Source organism: Oncorhynchus masou, chromosome 21 (genome assembly GCF_036934945.1).
Source record: "Oncorhynchus masou masou isolate Uvic2021 chromosome 21, UVic_Omas_1.1, whole genome shotgun sequence".
Lineage (NCBI taxonomy): Eukaryota > Metazoa > Chordata > Actinopteri > Salmoniformes > Salmonidae > Oncorhynchus > Oncorhynchus masou.
In genome coordinates, this window is record NC_088232.1 from 50104775 (window position 1) to 50124053 (window position 19279).

A 19279-nucleotide genomic window follows, 5' to 3' on the forward strand; every position below is an offset into this window, starting at 1 on the left:
TGTAGTGTTGTATGAAAAATATCAACTCATATTATTCTGCAATTGTTTTTAATAAATGTCTCTTGTCCTTAGCATTGTAAATGTGGCTCTTAGATATAGCTCCTCTTTATGCAGTGCATGGAAATAGTGATAGAAAAGATTGATAGATTAATTTACTCTTGTCTGGTTTGGGTTGAAAATGATTCAGTCAACCTTTTTATCTGCTTTTGATTATGGTGATAATATTGATCAAAGAGCAGCTGCTACTCCTCTTAAACTTTTGGATGGCATTTACCATAGTGTCCTTCGTTTTGTTACAGTTGACAGTTTTGATACTCATCACTGCATCCTGTATCAAAAGGTTGGCTGGATAACTCTTAAGGTTCCTAAGATCTTCAGCCAGCTAGCTAAATCTGCTTTTAGTTTTAATCCATATATATATATATATATATACACACACACATATATATATATATATATATACATATATATATATATATATATATATATATATATATATATATATATATATATATATATATATATATATACGTATTGCTGGACCAAAATTCTATATACAATTCATCTTGAGATTCTGGTGCCGTTCGGGCAGTTTAAAGTATTGATTGAGGACTAATTTGTGGAGGAATGTAACTGTTTTCTGGGTGATTTGTGATGTTATATTTGTGTTTCCCATGACTGGTGTTTTTGTATTTTAATGTGTATATGTGTATGTGACCAATAATAATTTGATTTGATTTGAGTGATGGAGAGCTGCATCAGATGATCTGGCCTCCACAATCACCCGACCTCAACCCAAACGTATATACAGTATGTAGATCCAGTCAAAAGTTTGGACACATCTACTCATTCAGTTTTTTTTCAACTATTTGTACTATTGTCTACATTGTAGAATAATAGTGAAGACATCAAAACTATGAAATAACACATGGAATCATGTAGTATCCAAAAAAGTGTTAAACAAATCAAAATATATTTTATATTTGAGATTCTTCAAAGTAGCCACCATATGCCTTGATGATAGCTTTACTCACCCTTGAAGTTTTCTCAACCAGCTTTATTAGGTAGTCACCAAGAATGCTTTTCCAACAGTCTTGAAGGAGTTTCCACATATGCTGAGCACTTGTTGGCTGATTTTCCTTCACTCTGTGGTCTAATTCCTCCCAAACCATTTCAATTGGGTCAGGTGATTGTGGAGGCCAGGTCATCGGATGCAGCACTCCATCACTCAAATCAAAACAAATTGTATTGGTCACATACACATAGTCAGCAAGAGTGTTAATGCGAGTGTAGCGAAATGCTTGCGCTTCTAGTTCCGACAGTGCAGTAATATCTAACAAGTCATCTAACAAATTCACAACGACTACCTTATACACACAAATGTAAAGGGATGAATAAGAATATGCACATATACAGTGCCTTGCGAAAGTATTCGGCCCCCTTGAACTTTGCGACCTTTTGCCACATTTCAGGCTTCAAACATAAAGATATAAAACTGTATTTTTTTGTGAAGAATCAACAACAAGTGGGACACAATCATGAAGTGGAACGACATTTATTGGATATTCAAACTTTTTTAACAAATCAAAAACCTAAAAAATTGGGCGTGCAAAATTATTTATTTATTATTTATTTATTATTTATTCAAACAGTTCTATTTTTGTTTCATCAGACCAGAGGACATTACTCCAAAAAGTACAATCTTTGTCCACATGTGAAGTTGCAAACCGTAGTCTGGCTTTTTTATGGCGGTTTTAGAGCAGTGGCTTCTTCCTTGCTGAGTGGCCTTTAAAGTTATGTCGACATAGGACTTGTTTTACTGTGGATATAGATACTTTTGTACCTGTTTTCTCCAGCATTTTGTTGAGAAAACATCAGTTAGCTTCATGTTCTTAGTTGTCTTTGACTCTCTTTTTTCCCCCAGGGTGTACACGTTTTTTCCTTCTTTTTTTTTCGTCAAGATTCTCTACATTACTAGCTCGTAACGAGGTGTAGGTTCTAATCCAGACTGTAGCCTTCACCTTTTGAATGTACACGTACAGTTTACCTTTCAGCTATTGTGTGAGGCCGACAGTCGTTAAAAGAGAAGTTAAGTGTGAAGACAACACAGAATTACATGACGCACAACAACATTGGTAACAACAAGTCCTTTTGCTGTTGTTCTGGGATTTATTTGCACTTTTCGCACAAAAGTACGTTCATCTCTAGGAGACAGAACACGTCTCCTTCCTGAGTTGTATTGGGGCGGCAGGGTAGCCTAGTGGTCAGCGTGTTGGACTAGTAACCAGAAGGTTGCAAGTTCAAATCACTGAGCTAACAAGGCACAAATCTGTAGTTCTGCCCCTGAACAGGCCGTCATTGAAAATAAAAATTTGTTCTTAACTGACTTGCCTCGTTAAATAAAGGTTTAAAAATTTGTTTTAATGATGGCCGCGTGGTCCCATGGTGTTTACACTTGTGTACTATTGTTTGTGCAGATGAGCGTGGTACCTTCAGGTGTTTGGAAATTGCTCTCAAGGATGAACCAGACTTGTGGAGGTCTACAAATTCTTTTCTGAGGTCTTGGCTGAATTCTTTTGATTTTCCCATGATGTCAAGCAAAGAGGCACTGCGTTTGAAGGTAGGCCTTGAAATACATCCACAGGTACACCTCCAATTGACTCAAATCATGTCAATTAGCCTATCAGAAGCTTCTAAAGCCATGACAATATTTTCTGTAATTTTCCAAGCTGTTTAAAGGCACAGTCAACTTAGTGTATGTAAACTTCTGACCCACTGGAATTGTGATACAGTGAATTATAAGTGAAATAATCTGTCTGTAAACAATTGTTGGATTGTTGTCCTAACCAACTAACAATTGTTGTCCTAACCGACTTGCGAAAACTATAGTTTGTTTACAAGAAATTTGTGGAGTGGTTCAAAAACGAGTTTTAATGACTCCAACCTAAGTGTATGTAAACTTCCGACTTCAACTGTATATGGATGAGCAATGGCCGTGCGGCATAGGCAAGATGCTGTAGATGGCATAGAATACTGTATATACATATGAGATGAGTAATGTAGGATATATAGACATTAATAAAGTGTGGTTATTTAAAGTGACTGGTGGTAACTTTATTAAATCCATGCCATTAAAGTGGCCAGAGATTTGAGTCTGTATGTCGGCAGCAGCACTCTGTGTTAGTGATGGCTGTTTAACAGTCTGATGGCCTTGAGATATAAGCTGTTTTTCAGTCTCTCTGTCCCAGCTCTGATGCATCTGTACTGACCTCGCCTTCTGGATGGTAGCAGGGTGAACAGGCAGTGGCTGGGGTTGTTGTTGTTCTTGATGATCTTTTTGGCCTTCCTGTGACATCGGGTGCTATAGGTGTACTGGAGTGCAGGTAGTCTGTCCCCAGTGATGCGTCATTCTTAAATGGAAGAAGTTTGGGACCATCAAGACTCTTCCTAGAGAGCCCGATGGTCACTCTGACAGAGCTCCAGAGTTCCTCTGTGGAGATGGGAGAACCTTCCAGAAGCACAACCATTTCTGCAGCACTCCACAAATCAGACATTTATGGTAGAGTGGACAGACGGAAACCCCTCCTCAGTAAAAGGCACATGACAGCCCACTTGGATTTGCCAAAAGGCACCTAAGGACTCCCAGACCATAAGAAACAAGATTCTCTGGTCTGATGAAACCAAGATTGAACTCTTTGGCCTGAATGCCAAGCGTCACGTCTGAAGGAAACCTGGCCCCATCCCTACGGTGAAATATGGTGGTGGCAGCATCGTGCTGTTGGGATATTTTTCAGCGGCAGGGACTGGGAGACAAGTCAGGATTTAGGGAAAGATGAACAGAGTAAAGTACAAAGAGAGATCCTTGATGAAATCTGCTCCAAAGCGGTCAGGACCTCAGACTGGTGCGAAGGTTCACCTTCCAACATTACAATGACCCTAAGCACACAGCCAAGACCAGTCAGGAGTGGCCTTGGGACAAGTCTCTGAATGCCCTTGAGTGGCCCAGCCAGCGCCCGGACTTGAACCCGATTGGACATCTCTGGAGAGACCTGAAAATGGCTGTGCAGCGACGCTCCCCATCCAACCTGACAGAGCTGGAGAGGATCTGCAGAGAAGAATAGAAGAAACTCCCCAAATACAGCTGTGCCAAGCTTGTAGTGTCATACCAAAGAAGAGTCGAGGCTGTAATCGTTGCCAAAGGTGATGATAGTTCTGGTATTGGTATGATAATGTTGTTGTTGGTTTAAGAGAACCAGACTTTTCTGACTCATGCTACTATGGTAATGTAGAAACACTAAGACGCTAATGAGGAAACATGTTTACCGGTTACTGCATTCCAACATTCCATCATTGTTTTATTAAAGCTGTGGACTGTTATCGAACTTAGATGAGGGGTCTGGGTATGTACTGTTAGGAGTCACATCCTGCGCCACAGCACTTCTTAAAAAGGTCACAGGAGATACACTACAAAAGTATGTGGACACCTGCTCGTCAAACATCTCATTCCAAAATCATGGGCATTAATGTGGAGTTGGTCCCCCCTTTCCTGCTAAAACAGCCTCCACTCTTCTGGGAAGGCTTTCCACTAGATGTTGGAACATTGCTGCGTGCACAAGAGCATTAGTGAGGTCGGGCTCTGATGTTGGGCGATTGGGCCTGGCTTGCAGTCAGCGTGGTTGAGGTCAGGGCTCTGTGAAGGCCAGTCAAGTTCTTCCACACCGATCTTGACAAACCATTTTTGTATGGACCTCACTTTGTGCACGGGGGCATTGTCATGCTGAAACAGGAAAGGGCTTTCCCCAAACTGTTGTCACAAAGTTGTAAGCACAGAATCATCTAGAATGTCATTGTATGCTGTAGCGTTATGATTTCCCTTCACTGGAACTAAGGGGCCTACCCGAACCATGACAAACAGCCCTAGACCATTATTCCTCCTCCACCAAACTTTACAGTTGGCACTATGCATTGGGGCAGGTAGCATTCTCCTAGCATCTGCCAAACCCAGATTTATTAGTTGGTGAAGCGTGATTCATCACTTGTGTGCGGCTGCTTGTTCATGGAAATCTATTTCATGAAGATCCCAACGAACAGTTATTGTGCTGACGTTGCTTCCAGAGGCAGCTTGGATCTCAGTAGTGAGTGTTGCAACCGTGGACCGAAGATATTTACGCACTACACACTTCAGCACTTGGCGTTCCTGTTCTGTGAGCTTGTGTGTCCTGCCACTTTGCGGCTGAGCCGTTGTTGCTCTTCCACTTCACAATAACAGCACATACACTTGACAGCAGCTCTAGCAGGGCAGACATTTGACCAACTGACTTGTTGTAAAGGTGGCATCCCATGACGGTGCCACGTTGAAAGTCACTGAGCTCTTCATTAAGGTCATTCTACTGCTAATGTTTGTCTATGGAGATTGCATGGCTGTGTGCTCAATTTTATATATCTGTCAGCAACCGGTGTGGCTGAAAAAGACAAATACACTAATACTTTTTGTATATATAGTGTATTTTGTGTATAATGTGTATATATGTTGTATTATACAGGGCACATTTGAATAAGAGACCTAGATCTCAATATGTCTTCCTTGTTAAAATAAAGGTTGCATAAAAAAGTATGACCTGAAGACCAAAAAGCTAGCAGATGACCAAAAAGCTAGCAGAAGACCAAAGAGCTAGCAGAAGACCAAAAAGCTAGCAGAAGACCAAAGAGCTAGCAGAAGACCAAAAAGCTAGCAGAAGACCAAAAAGTTAGCAGAAGACCAAAAAGCTAGCAGAAGACCAAAAAGCTAGCAGAAGACCAAAAAGCTAGCAGAGACCAAAAAGCTAGCAGAGACCAAAAAGCTAGCAGAAGACCAAAAAGCTAGTAGAGACCAACAAGCTAGCTGAGACCAACAAGCTAGCAGAGATCAAAAAGCTAGCAGAGACCAAAAAGCTAACAGAAGACCAAAAAGCTAGCAGAGACCAAAAGGCTAGCAGAGACCAAAAAGCTAGCAGAGACCAAAAAGCTAGCAGAAGACCAAAAAGCTAGCAGAAGACCAAACAATTACCCTCTCTCAAACTTCAACAGTCCAAGTAACAAGAACTTCTAATGACCCTGATGTATTTCACTATTACATTTTCCAAAGGTGATTTTCAATTCCACTGCTCTCCCCTTTCTGCCCCATCCAGAAATCACCAAAATCAATTAAATTGTTCTAATGGGGTGTAGAGCCATTCGCTTCCTTCATGCAGTGACTGAATCCATTCTCCATTTGTAATTGATTCAACGCTACTAAAACTCTCTGTTGTGAATTTCAATTTCTGTTCTCGTTTCTCCTCAGTGCATGGAGTGTCAGTTAATGTCACTGAAAAGATAGATTCACCAGTTTAATAGAAATGATCAACATGCCATTTGATAATAAAATGACGAAAGTAGCCTACAGAGACGAATCGGTTTTATTGTCAAGTTATGGTATTTCATACCCCATGCCTCTTCTGCTCTGACAGTGATTGTCTTTCTGTACCTTCTAACACGGCGTGATCTCTCTCTCTCTCTCTCTCTCTCATACACTGTGTGTGGTGCTTTATCTCATTCTTTTTCTCTGTCGCTCCCTCTCTTTCACTCATCTCTCTCACTCTGTATGGCTCTCCCCAAAGATTATGGATATACTGACAAGATACCTGTCTCTCCACCCTAACAACGGGAATCATTGTCCACAAAGCGGCACGGTGGGAAATAAATGTTTAGTTTCCTCACAATAACTAATCAATTTCTTTGATCCAGAATCTAGCTAATAAATCAACCTACATTTAGCTGTCAAGCTCCTGCCTATTCCTCTCTTTTAGATTGGTGGATACATCATTATTTTAATACATGTTTGAATATTTAATGAGGGTTGTTGATGTCAACTGCCTGTATTCAATTGAGAGGGATGCTATTCTACTAGCCTCATGTCATGAATATGCATATCCAGCTGAAGACAACTCCGATAGTGTTTTCTCCCAACGTTACCGGGATGTCACATGTCCTACTTATATCAGTAAACTCGTAACAACTTAAGCATTACAAAACGTTGATTAGATCAAATAAGCCATACACATTTTTTGTTGACCAAATTCGACACTTCCATACAAAAACACCTTGATGGTGGCTGAAAGAAACGAAACAACCCCACCTGCTGGAATAGACAGATTTTTGGGGAAGAGTTGGGCCTCTCGCTCTCCTCTCTGCTCTCCCTCTAGGTCAATGACAGGACAAGGCTAATCAGAGAGCGGGTGGTCAGTCCTATTACCCATGTGTCTTTCCCAATCCAATCAGTTTAGGTGTCATTATTATCATAGATTAGGTCATAAATAGGAATGGCTGCCAAGTGCCAACCTACCGGTACGGCCTGCAGAGCATCACACTCTGATTTCTTTATAGCTAAAGCGTATGACCATTGCGCAACCAAATAACTTTATCAAAAATTGAAGGCTGCTCCCTGCAGAGAAAAATAAATGCTTTTCAATCAAGGTGCATGAACTGTGGAGCGAGCCGAAGATGAAAATATATCCAGCAACTCTTGAAAGGACAATGGAAGTTTGTTTCAAAAAGTATTTATCAAGTCCTGCATCCTGCCTATATTTGGCACATTTGGACTCTATTTCCCATGTTGCCTCTAAATATTATTTCATTGGCCCAGAGATGGTTCTTCAACAGAACAAGTTGAAGCTTTGATTGGCCGTCTGATTCACAGTCACACTCCTGTAATGAACTTTCCATTTCTCATCAGAGACCGACTGTTCTACATATGATAATTACTCTACAGATGACAACTGTTCTACAGATGATAACTACACTACAGATGATAACTACCTACAGATGATAACTACCTACAGATGATAACTACTCTACAGATGATAACTACCTACAGATGATAACTACTCTACAGATGATAACTGTTCTACATATGATAATTACTCTACAGATGACAACTGTTCTACAGATGATAACTACACTACAGATGATAACTACCTACAGATGATAACTACTCTACAGATGATAACTGTTCTACATATGATAATTACTCTACAGATGACAACTGTTCTACATATGATAATTACTCTACAGATGATAACTACACTACAGATGATAACTACACTACAGATGATAACTACCTACAGATGATAACTACCTACAGATGATAACTACCTACAGATGATAACTACTCTACAGATGATAACTGTTCTACAGATGACAACTACACTACAGTTGATAACTACCTACAGATGATAATTACTCTACAGATGACAACTGTTCTACAGATGATAACTACACTACAGATGATAACTACACTACAGATGATAACTACCTACAGATGATAACTACACTACAGATGATAACTACCTACAGATGATAACTACTCTACAGATGATAACTGTTCTACATATGATAATTACTCTACAGATGACAACTGTTCTACAGATGATAACTACACTACAGATGATAACTACACTACAGATGATAACTACCTACAGATGATAACTACCTACAGATGATAACTACTCTACAGATGATAACTGTTCTACAGATGACAACTACACTACAGTTGATAACTACCTACAGATGATAACTACCTACAGATGATAATTACTCTACAGATGATAATTACTCTACATATGATAACTACTCTACAGATGATAATTACTCTACAGATGATAACTACTCTACAGATGATAACTACTCTACAGATGATAACTACTCTACAGATGATAACTACCTACAGATGATAACTACTCTACAGATGATAACTACCTACATATGATAACTACTCTACAGATGATAATTACTCTACAGATGATAACTACTCTACAGATGATAACTACTCTACAGATGATAACTACTCTACAGATGATAACTACACTACGGATGATAATCTGTGTAGATTGTATTTTCAACCAGCAACTATCAGGAAATAAACACTTGTATTGTGTTAGTTTCATCAGGTGTTGTGTACAATATGATATAAAACTCAAGAAAAAACATAATTTTGACTGCACTGGTATCACGCCCTGACAGAGCCGTTTTATGTCTCTTTTTGGTCAGTTTGTGATTTGGGTGGGCATTCTATGTCCTTTATTTCTATGATTTGTGCTTCTATGTGTTGGCCGGGTATGGTTCTCAATCAGGGACAGCTGTCTATTGTTGTCTCTCTGATTGGGAATCATATTTAGGTAGACCCCCCCTTGCAGTGTGGGTAGTTAACTTTGTTTTTGGCACTTAGCCCTGTAAGCTTCACGGTTGTTGCGTTGTTTTGTCGCCAAATGAATGATGAAATAAAATGTACGCTCACCACGCTGCACTTTGGTCTACTTCCAATGATACCCGTGACAACTGGACCAATAAATATAGACCACCTGGAAAATGAAATACATCCGATTTTAATATGACTAAAGACTTGCTAAAGTGCCAGATTCAGAATTTTGTCCCTCTGTGACTTCTAGCAAGTTCTAACCAACTTAACGGTAACATTTCTCCATGTTTTCACCCACATTGTAAAGCCATGGTTATTTTTGTTGCTTTGACAAAGTAATTTATGAAGATTATTATTTATTTCCTCTTAGTAGTGATTCATTTTTAGGTAAATAAAAAAAACTGTCCCACCTCATTTTAAGGTCAACCCTGTCACTTGAACTGAACTAATTTTAATATGGTGAAACAATTCCTTTTAAATATATTTTTCTTTCAAAAGAGACATTGAACATCTAATAGTCAAATCTGTGTAAAAGCAGGTGACCTGGTTCTTCTCATTTTGGCAATTCTCTGGTGTTTTGTGATGGGAAACTGAGCGGGTCGAACATAACACTTCAACCCTTTTACCCATAAATAAACTGGCTAGGAATGTTTTAACAATTAAAATATTTTTGTGATTCGATTGCCCATGCCTGTTATACACAGCAAGCTTCCATTCCCTCTGTCACAAGGGAATTCATGGCTGATTTAAGATAAAGTCGTCAACCCTGTTACAGTCATCCCTGTAACTATATTTGGTACATAATAGGCAATTAATATAGTCCGTTTTATATTTCACTTTGAGATGGTAAATGTTTTTTTTTTAGGAAGTTACACTAGCCTAATCAAAAGGCATCTAGTTGGTGGAACAACCCATCTAATCATCCAGAATGAATTTTCACTCCTGTGTGGAGTCAGGATATATATTTTATACCCAACTAGGCAAATTATTTAAGAACAATTTCTTATTTACAATGACAGCCTAAAGAGGAACAGTGGGTTAACTGCCTTGTTCAGGGGAAGAACGACAGATTTTTACCTTGTAGGCTCGGTGATTCGATCCAGCAACCTTTTGGTTACTGGCCTAACGATCTAACCACTAGGCTACATCCCGCCCCCAGAATGTACTTGGGACCAAAACAGATCAGTATTCAAATATATGTATAATTGATTACAAAACCCATTAAAAAAAACTGAAACGCATAGCACTGGGATGCACGCGTGCCTGCGGTAATTAGCCAAAGCAGCTAACCGTGAGAGGCAGGCAGGGTGTGAAGTGTGGATGTCAAGACAGGAAACCAGAGAAGACCGTTACACGTTCCGACAAAACCCTCCGTCTCACTGAAGCGCCAGCAGGGGCCAGATTGAGATTTAGTCAGGGTTTGATTTACACGTTGACTCTTGTACGGTGTGTTACATTGTTATTGTTGACGCTTATCAGGGGGGGGGGGGATTCACTAAACCTGTAGTTTTTCACCTCTATCCTCTGTCGTCTCTGACCTTCTGTTCCTAACATGGTGCTAGTGTAGGGAAGTTTAGGGTTTTTAAAAGGTGTCGGTATGAACTAGGATGGCTTAAGTAAGGATCTTGCAAGTGCTTTCTTTGTCTAAAACCTAGGATATGGCTAGGATATGGATTTTAATGTTATAATTACAACAACTAAAGAACTTGGGTCAATCCCACGCTAACCAGATGTACTACATACTGTATCTAAGTCAACTGCATTTCTTAAGCATGAATGTACATTGGTATTTGCATATGATGAGCACAAGAAAACAATGTTTACAATATTAAACCAATATATTCTCAACTAGGCCTACATATAAATTCAGACATGCTTACCTCAATGCACTAAATGTTGTTTTTGGGTCATCCCCTCAGGATTGACTGATTAGGGCCATCTGTCCAAAATGTGAACAATTGGCCAAAGACTAGATACGGTACAGTCTGAACGGTTAAAGGCCATGTATTTAAGCAATAAGGCCAGATGAGGTGTGGTAAACGGCCAATATACCACTGCTAAGGGCTGTTCTTAAGCACGACGCAACGTGGAGTGCCTTTACACAGCCCTTAGCCTCCGTATATTGGCCATATAGCACAAACCCCTGAGGTGCCTTATTTACTATTATAAACTGGTTACCAACGTAATTAGAGCAGTAAAAATACATGTTTTGTTATATGCATGGTATACGGTCTGATATATCACGGCTGTCAGCCAATCAGCATTCAGGACTCAATCCACCCAGTTTATATACAGTAATTGACCACAGCAGAGGCTCTAAGCCTCCAGACCTGACAGCAGTGCATTCTATTTGGCGATGTGCGTCATTGATTAATATGTTAGAGATTGAAATTGGCATTCTGTTGTTGGGGTCAGAGAGGAAGAGGTGAAGCCAAGGGGCTCCGCTCCAGTTAAAATCTGTCCATGCGGGAATACAGTGATAAGCAGACCGATAAGCAGACCGCCTGCCTTCCTGCCAACGACTCACATTGTTAGGGTTGGAGACAAGACAATCTCGTCATTATATACATTATCTCTGGTGGGGTGAAGCACATTAGTACTGGAGGTACAATTAAGGGCTCCCAAGGAGAGCTGGAAGTGGCGAGACAGGCTGTCGCCAGGGGCCTGGGGGCTGCCTCGGTCAGTCATACAGCCCAGTTAAGTCCATCCATCCCCAGACCCCCTTTAGAATGTTTTAAAGTGTGAAAGGTTTGTTCAGATAGCAGGTCTAGAGAGCTGCAAGCCTAATTCCTAAGCTTAGATTGAGCAATAGGGGATGTTTTGGAACGCAGCACAGCAACATTGCCTGCTGTGCTGACATGACTCTGTGTGAACAGTCTATGTAGTGACTGTATAGCCATCGATCATATGATACCATTCATTGCTTTGTCAAGATTCAATAAATCATCTAAGTCAAATGAAGCCGGTTAAGATGACATCTCATGGAGACATAGCGAAAATCTCAATTGCTTACTTCTCACGTCCTCTCTCCTCGTTTTCTTCTCAACACCAATTGGATTGGAATGACTGCGTGTGGACAGGAAAGCGATGGCGTTTTTGCTACATCGCAGTCAGTGGCTCCAAAGTGACCTTTGGAACACATAGTTGGCTCCGTTTTCAAATGTGTGTCAAACGCATTTGCCATTTTTTTTTACTGCCCCCCACTTAACAAAGTTAAAAGCAATTGCTGTCAGCCAGGCACAAGGACACAGAAAAAAAGGCTAAGAATAAATTGGCAGTCTCTAAGTCCTCTGCATATTTTGGGACATTTGAGCGTATGGCCTGAGTGTAGGCCTCATATTTCACAACCAAAAGAGTCTCAAATGGTCATAAAATTTTTATAATGCTCCCTTATGTGTCTTTCATAACACATAACCTGGATCCTAAAAATGGGAGGAAAATTAGGCATGCAGCTGGTGTTCTCTGGATCCCCATGCCAAGAAAGCTAGAATGTGTCCTCCGCAATGTCTCACTCTGGTGCCCTAGGGTAAAACCTGTTTCACTTATCTCTTATAGACTGCAGCTGTTGCAGTACCTAACTGTTCTCTAGCTCTCACTTTTAAATGCATACTACGATAGGAATGCTGTGAAGCAGTGGTTCTCTATCCTGGTCCCGGGGCCCATTTTAGTTTTTACCCTAGCACTACACATCTGATTCAAATGATCAATTCATCATCATCTTTGGTGTGAATCAGGTGCAAAAACTAAAATGTGAACCCCTTTGGGATTGAGAACCACTCCTGTAAAGCACTGGAGGACATAAGCAGGAACAGAGTTTAAGAGTGAGTACTATTTTTTTGTGTGTGAATTTTACCCCTTTTTCATGGTATCCAATTGTTTAGTAGCTACAATCTTGTCTCATCGCTACAACTCCCGCACAGGCTCGGGAGAGACGAAGGTTGAAAGTCATGCGTCCTCCGATACACAACCCAACCAAGCCGCACTGCTTCTTAACACAGCGCCATCCAACCCGGAAGCCAACCGCACCAATGTGTCGGAGGAAACACTGTGCAGGCACGTTAAAGGACTAGTTCACTATTTTACAATTTGACGTTAGATGATTCCCCACCCTGAAAGTAGTCTGTGATCCAAGAGAAACTGCGATCCATGTTTACATGGATTACAGTTTTTCCTGGCAGATTGACTACTTTCAGGGTGAGGAACCATCTAACATCAAGTTGTAAAATAGTGAACTAGTCCTTTAAGTCTCCTCATCTGAACCACCTTCCGTTACCCCTTTGACCTCTTCCTGTCAATGTGACCGAATAGGGGTGAATTCAGGTCTCATGCTAAAGCCTGAGCTAAAGCCTATAATTATCCCGGACAGCTAACGCCAGTGAGACTCATCGTGTCACCACCGTTACACTGGACTCGCTACATGACGAGGCAAACTGAGGTTGTTCTTGCTGATGTGTTTTCTGCTGTTTTTCCACAAGAGCTCTCACAGAGAAAAACTGTTGGATTGTGACCGATGGCTCCATGCCAAATAGTCCTTGAGGAGTGGTAAATGTGAAAGCAACAATGCAAATCTATTAGAAGAGGATTAAAGGACACACAATAATTTGATGTTGTACTGTATGAATATGGAACCGGCTGGATTTCATCCAAAAACATACACTCTAGCAAAGGAAGGTTTTTTTTCAAGATTATAGATTTCAAGGTAGAGAGAAGGCAGGAATTGCTGAAAAGAAGCTTCATGAAATACAACCCCTGTAAGGAGGACACATCAAGGTTCCTCTCAGGATGCACACCGAGCTTCTTATCTGTGCTAATTTATCACCAGCGGCAAAATTTGCAGGTCTCAAGATTATCTTAAACTCCAGATTTCTCCCAGGTGTGCTTCTCTTATCAGAGGCAGAGCAGCCAGCAGACACTAGCCCTGTCTCCTTCAGACCTGTAAATCTCACTTGTTTTTCAATGTCTTTGCCATCTCAAAACTTTCTATAAATGTTTTTCAAATACACCTTCTTTCAATACTTAAAAGGATTCATAAAGTGTGTATAAATATTCATTTTTAATATATTTTAGAAATCAGTTAGAACCTATTGCTTGAAAATGTTTGCTTTTTATTTTGGTGCTTGACAAAATATTGAGCTTATGAAATATAAAGCATTTTGAAAGCATAAACAACAAACACTATGTCATCAAAAGAGACCTATTCCAACATACTAGCGATATGCAATAACAGCAATGTACTTTATTTTTTTGGAAAGTGTTTATTGAGAAGTTCACATAAAATGTAATAACATCTCCTCTCTCCCTCAGTTTCTGGCTGCTCTGCCATCACCAAGACTGAATCACGATCAGAGCAGAGGTTTGATGCCAAAACCTATTAAATGGGCCATTAGTTCACCGTTTCCTGTCCAAACAGACACTGGACAAAAGAAGCACATCCATCTGTATTATATCTCTATTTGTTCAGAGAAAGAGTTTTCTTTGACTTCTCAGCACTTCCATGACAAATGAATGGTTTGATAAGGGGAGTCAACTCTAGGATATTATGCCCATGGAGAATGTTGCCTAAACCAGTCGCCCTGAAGGTCATGGAGATTTTAAAAACAAGTTCAAAACCTCCTAAGGTACACCAACGCTTATAAATATGAGTGTTTTTCCATACTGGGTTTGGAATGGATATCTTTCAATGAGGTAGACTTACAGTACATAAACAACTCACTTCAACTATTACAATCAAAGAGAATTATACCACGTGGAGAAAACAGACGCTCATATTATCCACACCAAGTAATGATTTGATTTATTCAGCCTACATAATACAAATACATGAAAAGGTAGGTCAATAAAACAAAAGGTGAGTTTTAATACAGTTGATAAATTTGGCGGGGAAATAAAAGCATATTATAGAACAAGCAGTATAGAAGACGAGTTTAATGTGCGAATCCCCTGACAATTGTTTTTTTTCTTCTTTTTAATCCAAGACACCCACACCCTAAGTGTTTGAAGCACAGAATCAGTCACAGTGCAGTGCCCCCGAGGCAGTCATGGGTTAAGTGCCTTGCTCAAGGGCACAACGGCAGGAGACTCAACCCTTCAGTTGCTGTCCCATTCCCCTTCAGATTTCCCCAACGGGCTTCTTTAACCTCTAGTGTACCTGCTGCTGTTCTGGTATAGTTGGACAGACCAACTATAATAACTGTGTGCAAAAGTCTGGTAGAGCAAACCTATCAAAGGGAATGCCAGCTTTCCCATTGGGTAGAACAGTCTCTTCATTGAGCAGAATGACAGATAAAGAGGAGGTGTTCCCAGCCTCCAAAGGGCACTAATCCATCTAACAGCAGCAGAGACTGTGTTTGACACAGCTGCCAAACCAGAACATGGCCTGCAGCCTAGCTGTGAATGCAGCTAAAGAGACCCTCTCTTACAGCAGTGCAAAGCTAGTAGTAGCCTATTACGCCAGCCGTGAATACGACCCAGATGACTTCCTTTCTAGATTGATTCAGTGTAACATTACAGTGTCAGTCAGTCAGTGGTTGTTCATATACAGTGCACTCGGAAACTGTTCAGATCCATTGACTTTTTCCACATTTTGTTACATTACAGCCTTTTTATAAAATTGATTAAATACATTTTATTTCCTCACCAATCTACACAATATCCCATAATGACAAAGAAAAACATTTAAAAAAAATAATATTTATAGCAAATAAAAAACTGAAATACCTTATTTATATAAGTATTCAGAACCTTCGCTATAAATTGAGCTCAGGTGCATCCTATTTCCATTGATCATCCTTAAGATGTTTCTACAACTTGATGTGTCCCACCTGTGGTAAATTCAAATGATTGGACATGATTTGGAAAGGCACACACCTGTCTATATAAGGTCCCACAGTTGACAGTGCATGTCAGAGCAAAAACCAAGCAATGAGGTCGAGGGAATTGTCCGTCGAGCTCCAAGACAGGATTGTGCCGAGGCACAGATCTGGGGAAGGGTACCAAAACATTTCTGCAGCATTGAACGTCCCCAAGAACACAGTGGCTTCCATCATTCTTAAATGGAATAAGTTTGAAACCACCAAGACTCTTCCTAGAGCTGGCTGCCTGGCCAAACTGAGCAATCAGGGGAGAATGGCCTTGGTTAGGGAGATGACCAAGAACCCGATGGTCACACTGACAAAGCTCTAGAGTTCCTCTGTGGAGATGGGAGAACCTTCCAAAAGGACAACCATCTCTGCAGCTCTCCACCAATGTGGAAAAAGTCAAGGGTTCTGAATACTTTCCAAATGCACTGTATGTACATCCAGGACTATACAGTACACCTACCCTTTCCCCCATCTCCAGAAGAGGCCTGGAAGTACAACTACACTGGGCTTTCTCCCATCTCCAGAAGAGGGCATTGGAAGTACAACCAGGGCTCTAAAGTGTGAACATTTTGTTCGCACATGCAACTAAACATTTTGGCTGTGTGCCCAGTACATTTATTTTGGGAGTGCTATGTGGCAAAAAAAAAAAATCCAATAAAAAAATAAATGCATAACAATATTTTGCTGCAACACTTCTCTTCACTGCTCAAACATGACGGGCTGATGCATCGTTTCCAAATCGTAACCAATCATAATGCTACAAATGTTTAAAATGTAGCTAATTAAACCAATCACACACTAGGCACACGCCAGGCGACACAACTAACCCCTTTTCACTAAACTTTACTTCAGGACTGTCAGCTAAGTAATGACATTAGCTAGAAAGAACAACAACAATGAAACGAGGCGGAATTGAAGCTTTCTTTAACAAACAAAAAACTAATTATGAAAATGATCAACCAGAAGAAGATGATGAGGACGAGGTCACAGTCGGCGATAGTGCCAATAGTGTGCGGCCCGCAATTCGGGTCTGCAGGAACCCCTCTTTATACTTCTATTGGGAACGCATCTACAGGAACGCCCCTCGAGCATGCCATCTTCATGCTTGTATGACACGTTTGATTTTCTGGTTGTCCCCTGATTGTCTATGCGATTAAAATGTGGGTCAAAAGGGAATAAAAAAAAATAAAGACACCTGCTGTGTACCAGAGCCCTCCTAGCTAACGTGCACACAGTGTCCTTCGCTACCGCCTGCCCTTGCCGTCGATAACAGAACTGTGGGAAAGCAGTGCCCGACAGACGGAGGCAAAGTACACTGTCTACTGGTGTGCTAGCTAGCTATCTATCCTGCCTAGTGTCTACCGGAGTGCTAGTTAGCTATCTAACTAACTACCTAACACACAGTGGGATTTGCTCCTGCTGTGGTTTGCAGAACTGCAGTAAACCAGTGCACGACAGGTGGGGGCGAAGGACACTGTCTTCCGGTGTCTTAGCTATTGTTAGCTAGCTATCTAGCTAGCTACCTATCCCGCCTGCTGTGTGACGGAGTCCTAGCTAGTTAGCTACTTGCATTGTCACCCCCTCCTCTTCTGTGGCGTTTTTTGACGGTTGGCATCCAATGTTATGATTCATTACTGCCACTTACTGTACTGAAGCGCCTTGCTTCCCGCCTGTGTACCGGAGTCCTAGTTAAAAAATGGACCAATAGAAGTATAAAGCCGGGTTCCTGCAGATGCCCACATGCAAGGAACGCCTCGAATTGAAACTTTACCCTTCTCGATGTTGCTACAGATCTACCTCCTCAGAAATCGATCAACATTTTTAGACAGGGGTGCCTTTGCGTGGCTAAGGGCCTTTAAGTGGCTAAGGGCGGAGGAACAAAACTAGCTAGTGTGAAATACTAGAATGTGTGAAATAATAGCAGCAGGGAAGACTTATTTTGCTACTAGGTCTTGCATCGTAAAACAAGAGTCGTTGCTAAAACATAATTTAAGCCAAAAGCACATCAAATGCCAGGACAAGTGCATTGGGGAAGGAGCGGGAGCAACACTACGTCTACTAGCTACCAGCCGTATTTGACAGGCAAACCGGTCAATAGGCAGAGCTACAGATTAAATTTAACACGGTTTACTGCAGTCTAAAGAGGAGATGTTTTTTTTAACCAAATTCGGACCCATGTTACTCACCCAGAACAATAATGGATTGCAAATCAACCCAACATATGGTTAGTGCTATCCGGGATCCTTGGGCCGTCCCCACCCTAGATCAAAGAAATTGATTAGTTATTGTGAGGAAACTAAACATTTATTTCATTATCTATCAGTTCACAGTCAGCATGTTGCCTGGTTACAGTTTTTTATTATTATTATCTGTTAGCTGAATACAGTAATGGATAAAAGTTTACAGTTTGCAGTTGCACTTTAATACAATAGTTTGTTTTAATCATATTTAACATTACATTTAAGTCATTTAGCATTTAAGTAATTTTAACATATATGTTTGTTTGTATTTGAAAGTGCAATAACAACGTTCTGTTTTGTATGTTATATTTATTTGTGCAAAACGAATTACCTAGGTAATAATGTTTGCAGTTTCACTTTTGGATACAATTATTAAAAGTAGTTTTAGTAGTAGTTTTATTAAAAGTAGTTTTAAAATCAAAACAACTGTTTGGAGCACCACTGGGCTTTCCCCCATCTCTAGAAGAGGGCACTGGGGCAGAAGGTAGCCTAGTGGTTCAGTGTTGGGCAAGTAACTGAAGGTTACTGGTTCGAATACCCAACCTGACTAGATGAAAAATCTATTGATTTGCCCTTGAGCAAGGCGCTTAACCCTAGTTGCTCTGGACAAGAGAGTCTGCTAAATGACTAAAATGTAATGGTCTGGAAGTACAACTCCACTGGGCTAGAGTGCTCAATGGCAAAAGGACGAATATCAGTTTGACAGTGGCATGAAAGCTTCACCAGCCATTGCATGGTTAGAAATGCCATACAACCAGCCAATGAAGTACTGGTACGAAGGTTTCACTTCATGAGAGAACTGAAAGACACGGAATAAAAATGTACAAGGGCAAAGCAATCTCTCATCAATATCGTCCAAGACAAGAGAGTCTGTAATCTCAGAATTGCAAGGTGGGTTTTGTATGGGAATAGAAAAAAATAGGCCGTGGGGGATGTCCTTGTCCCATCGCACACTAGCGAATCCTGTG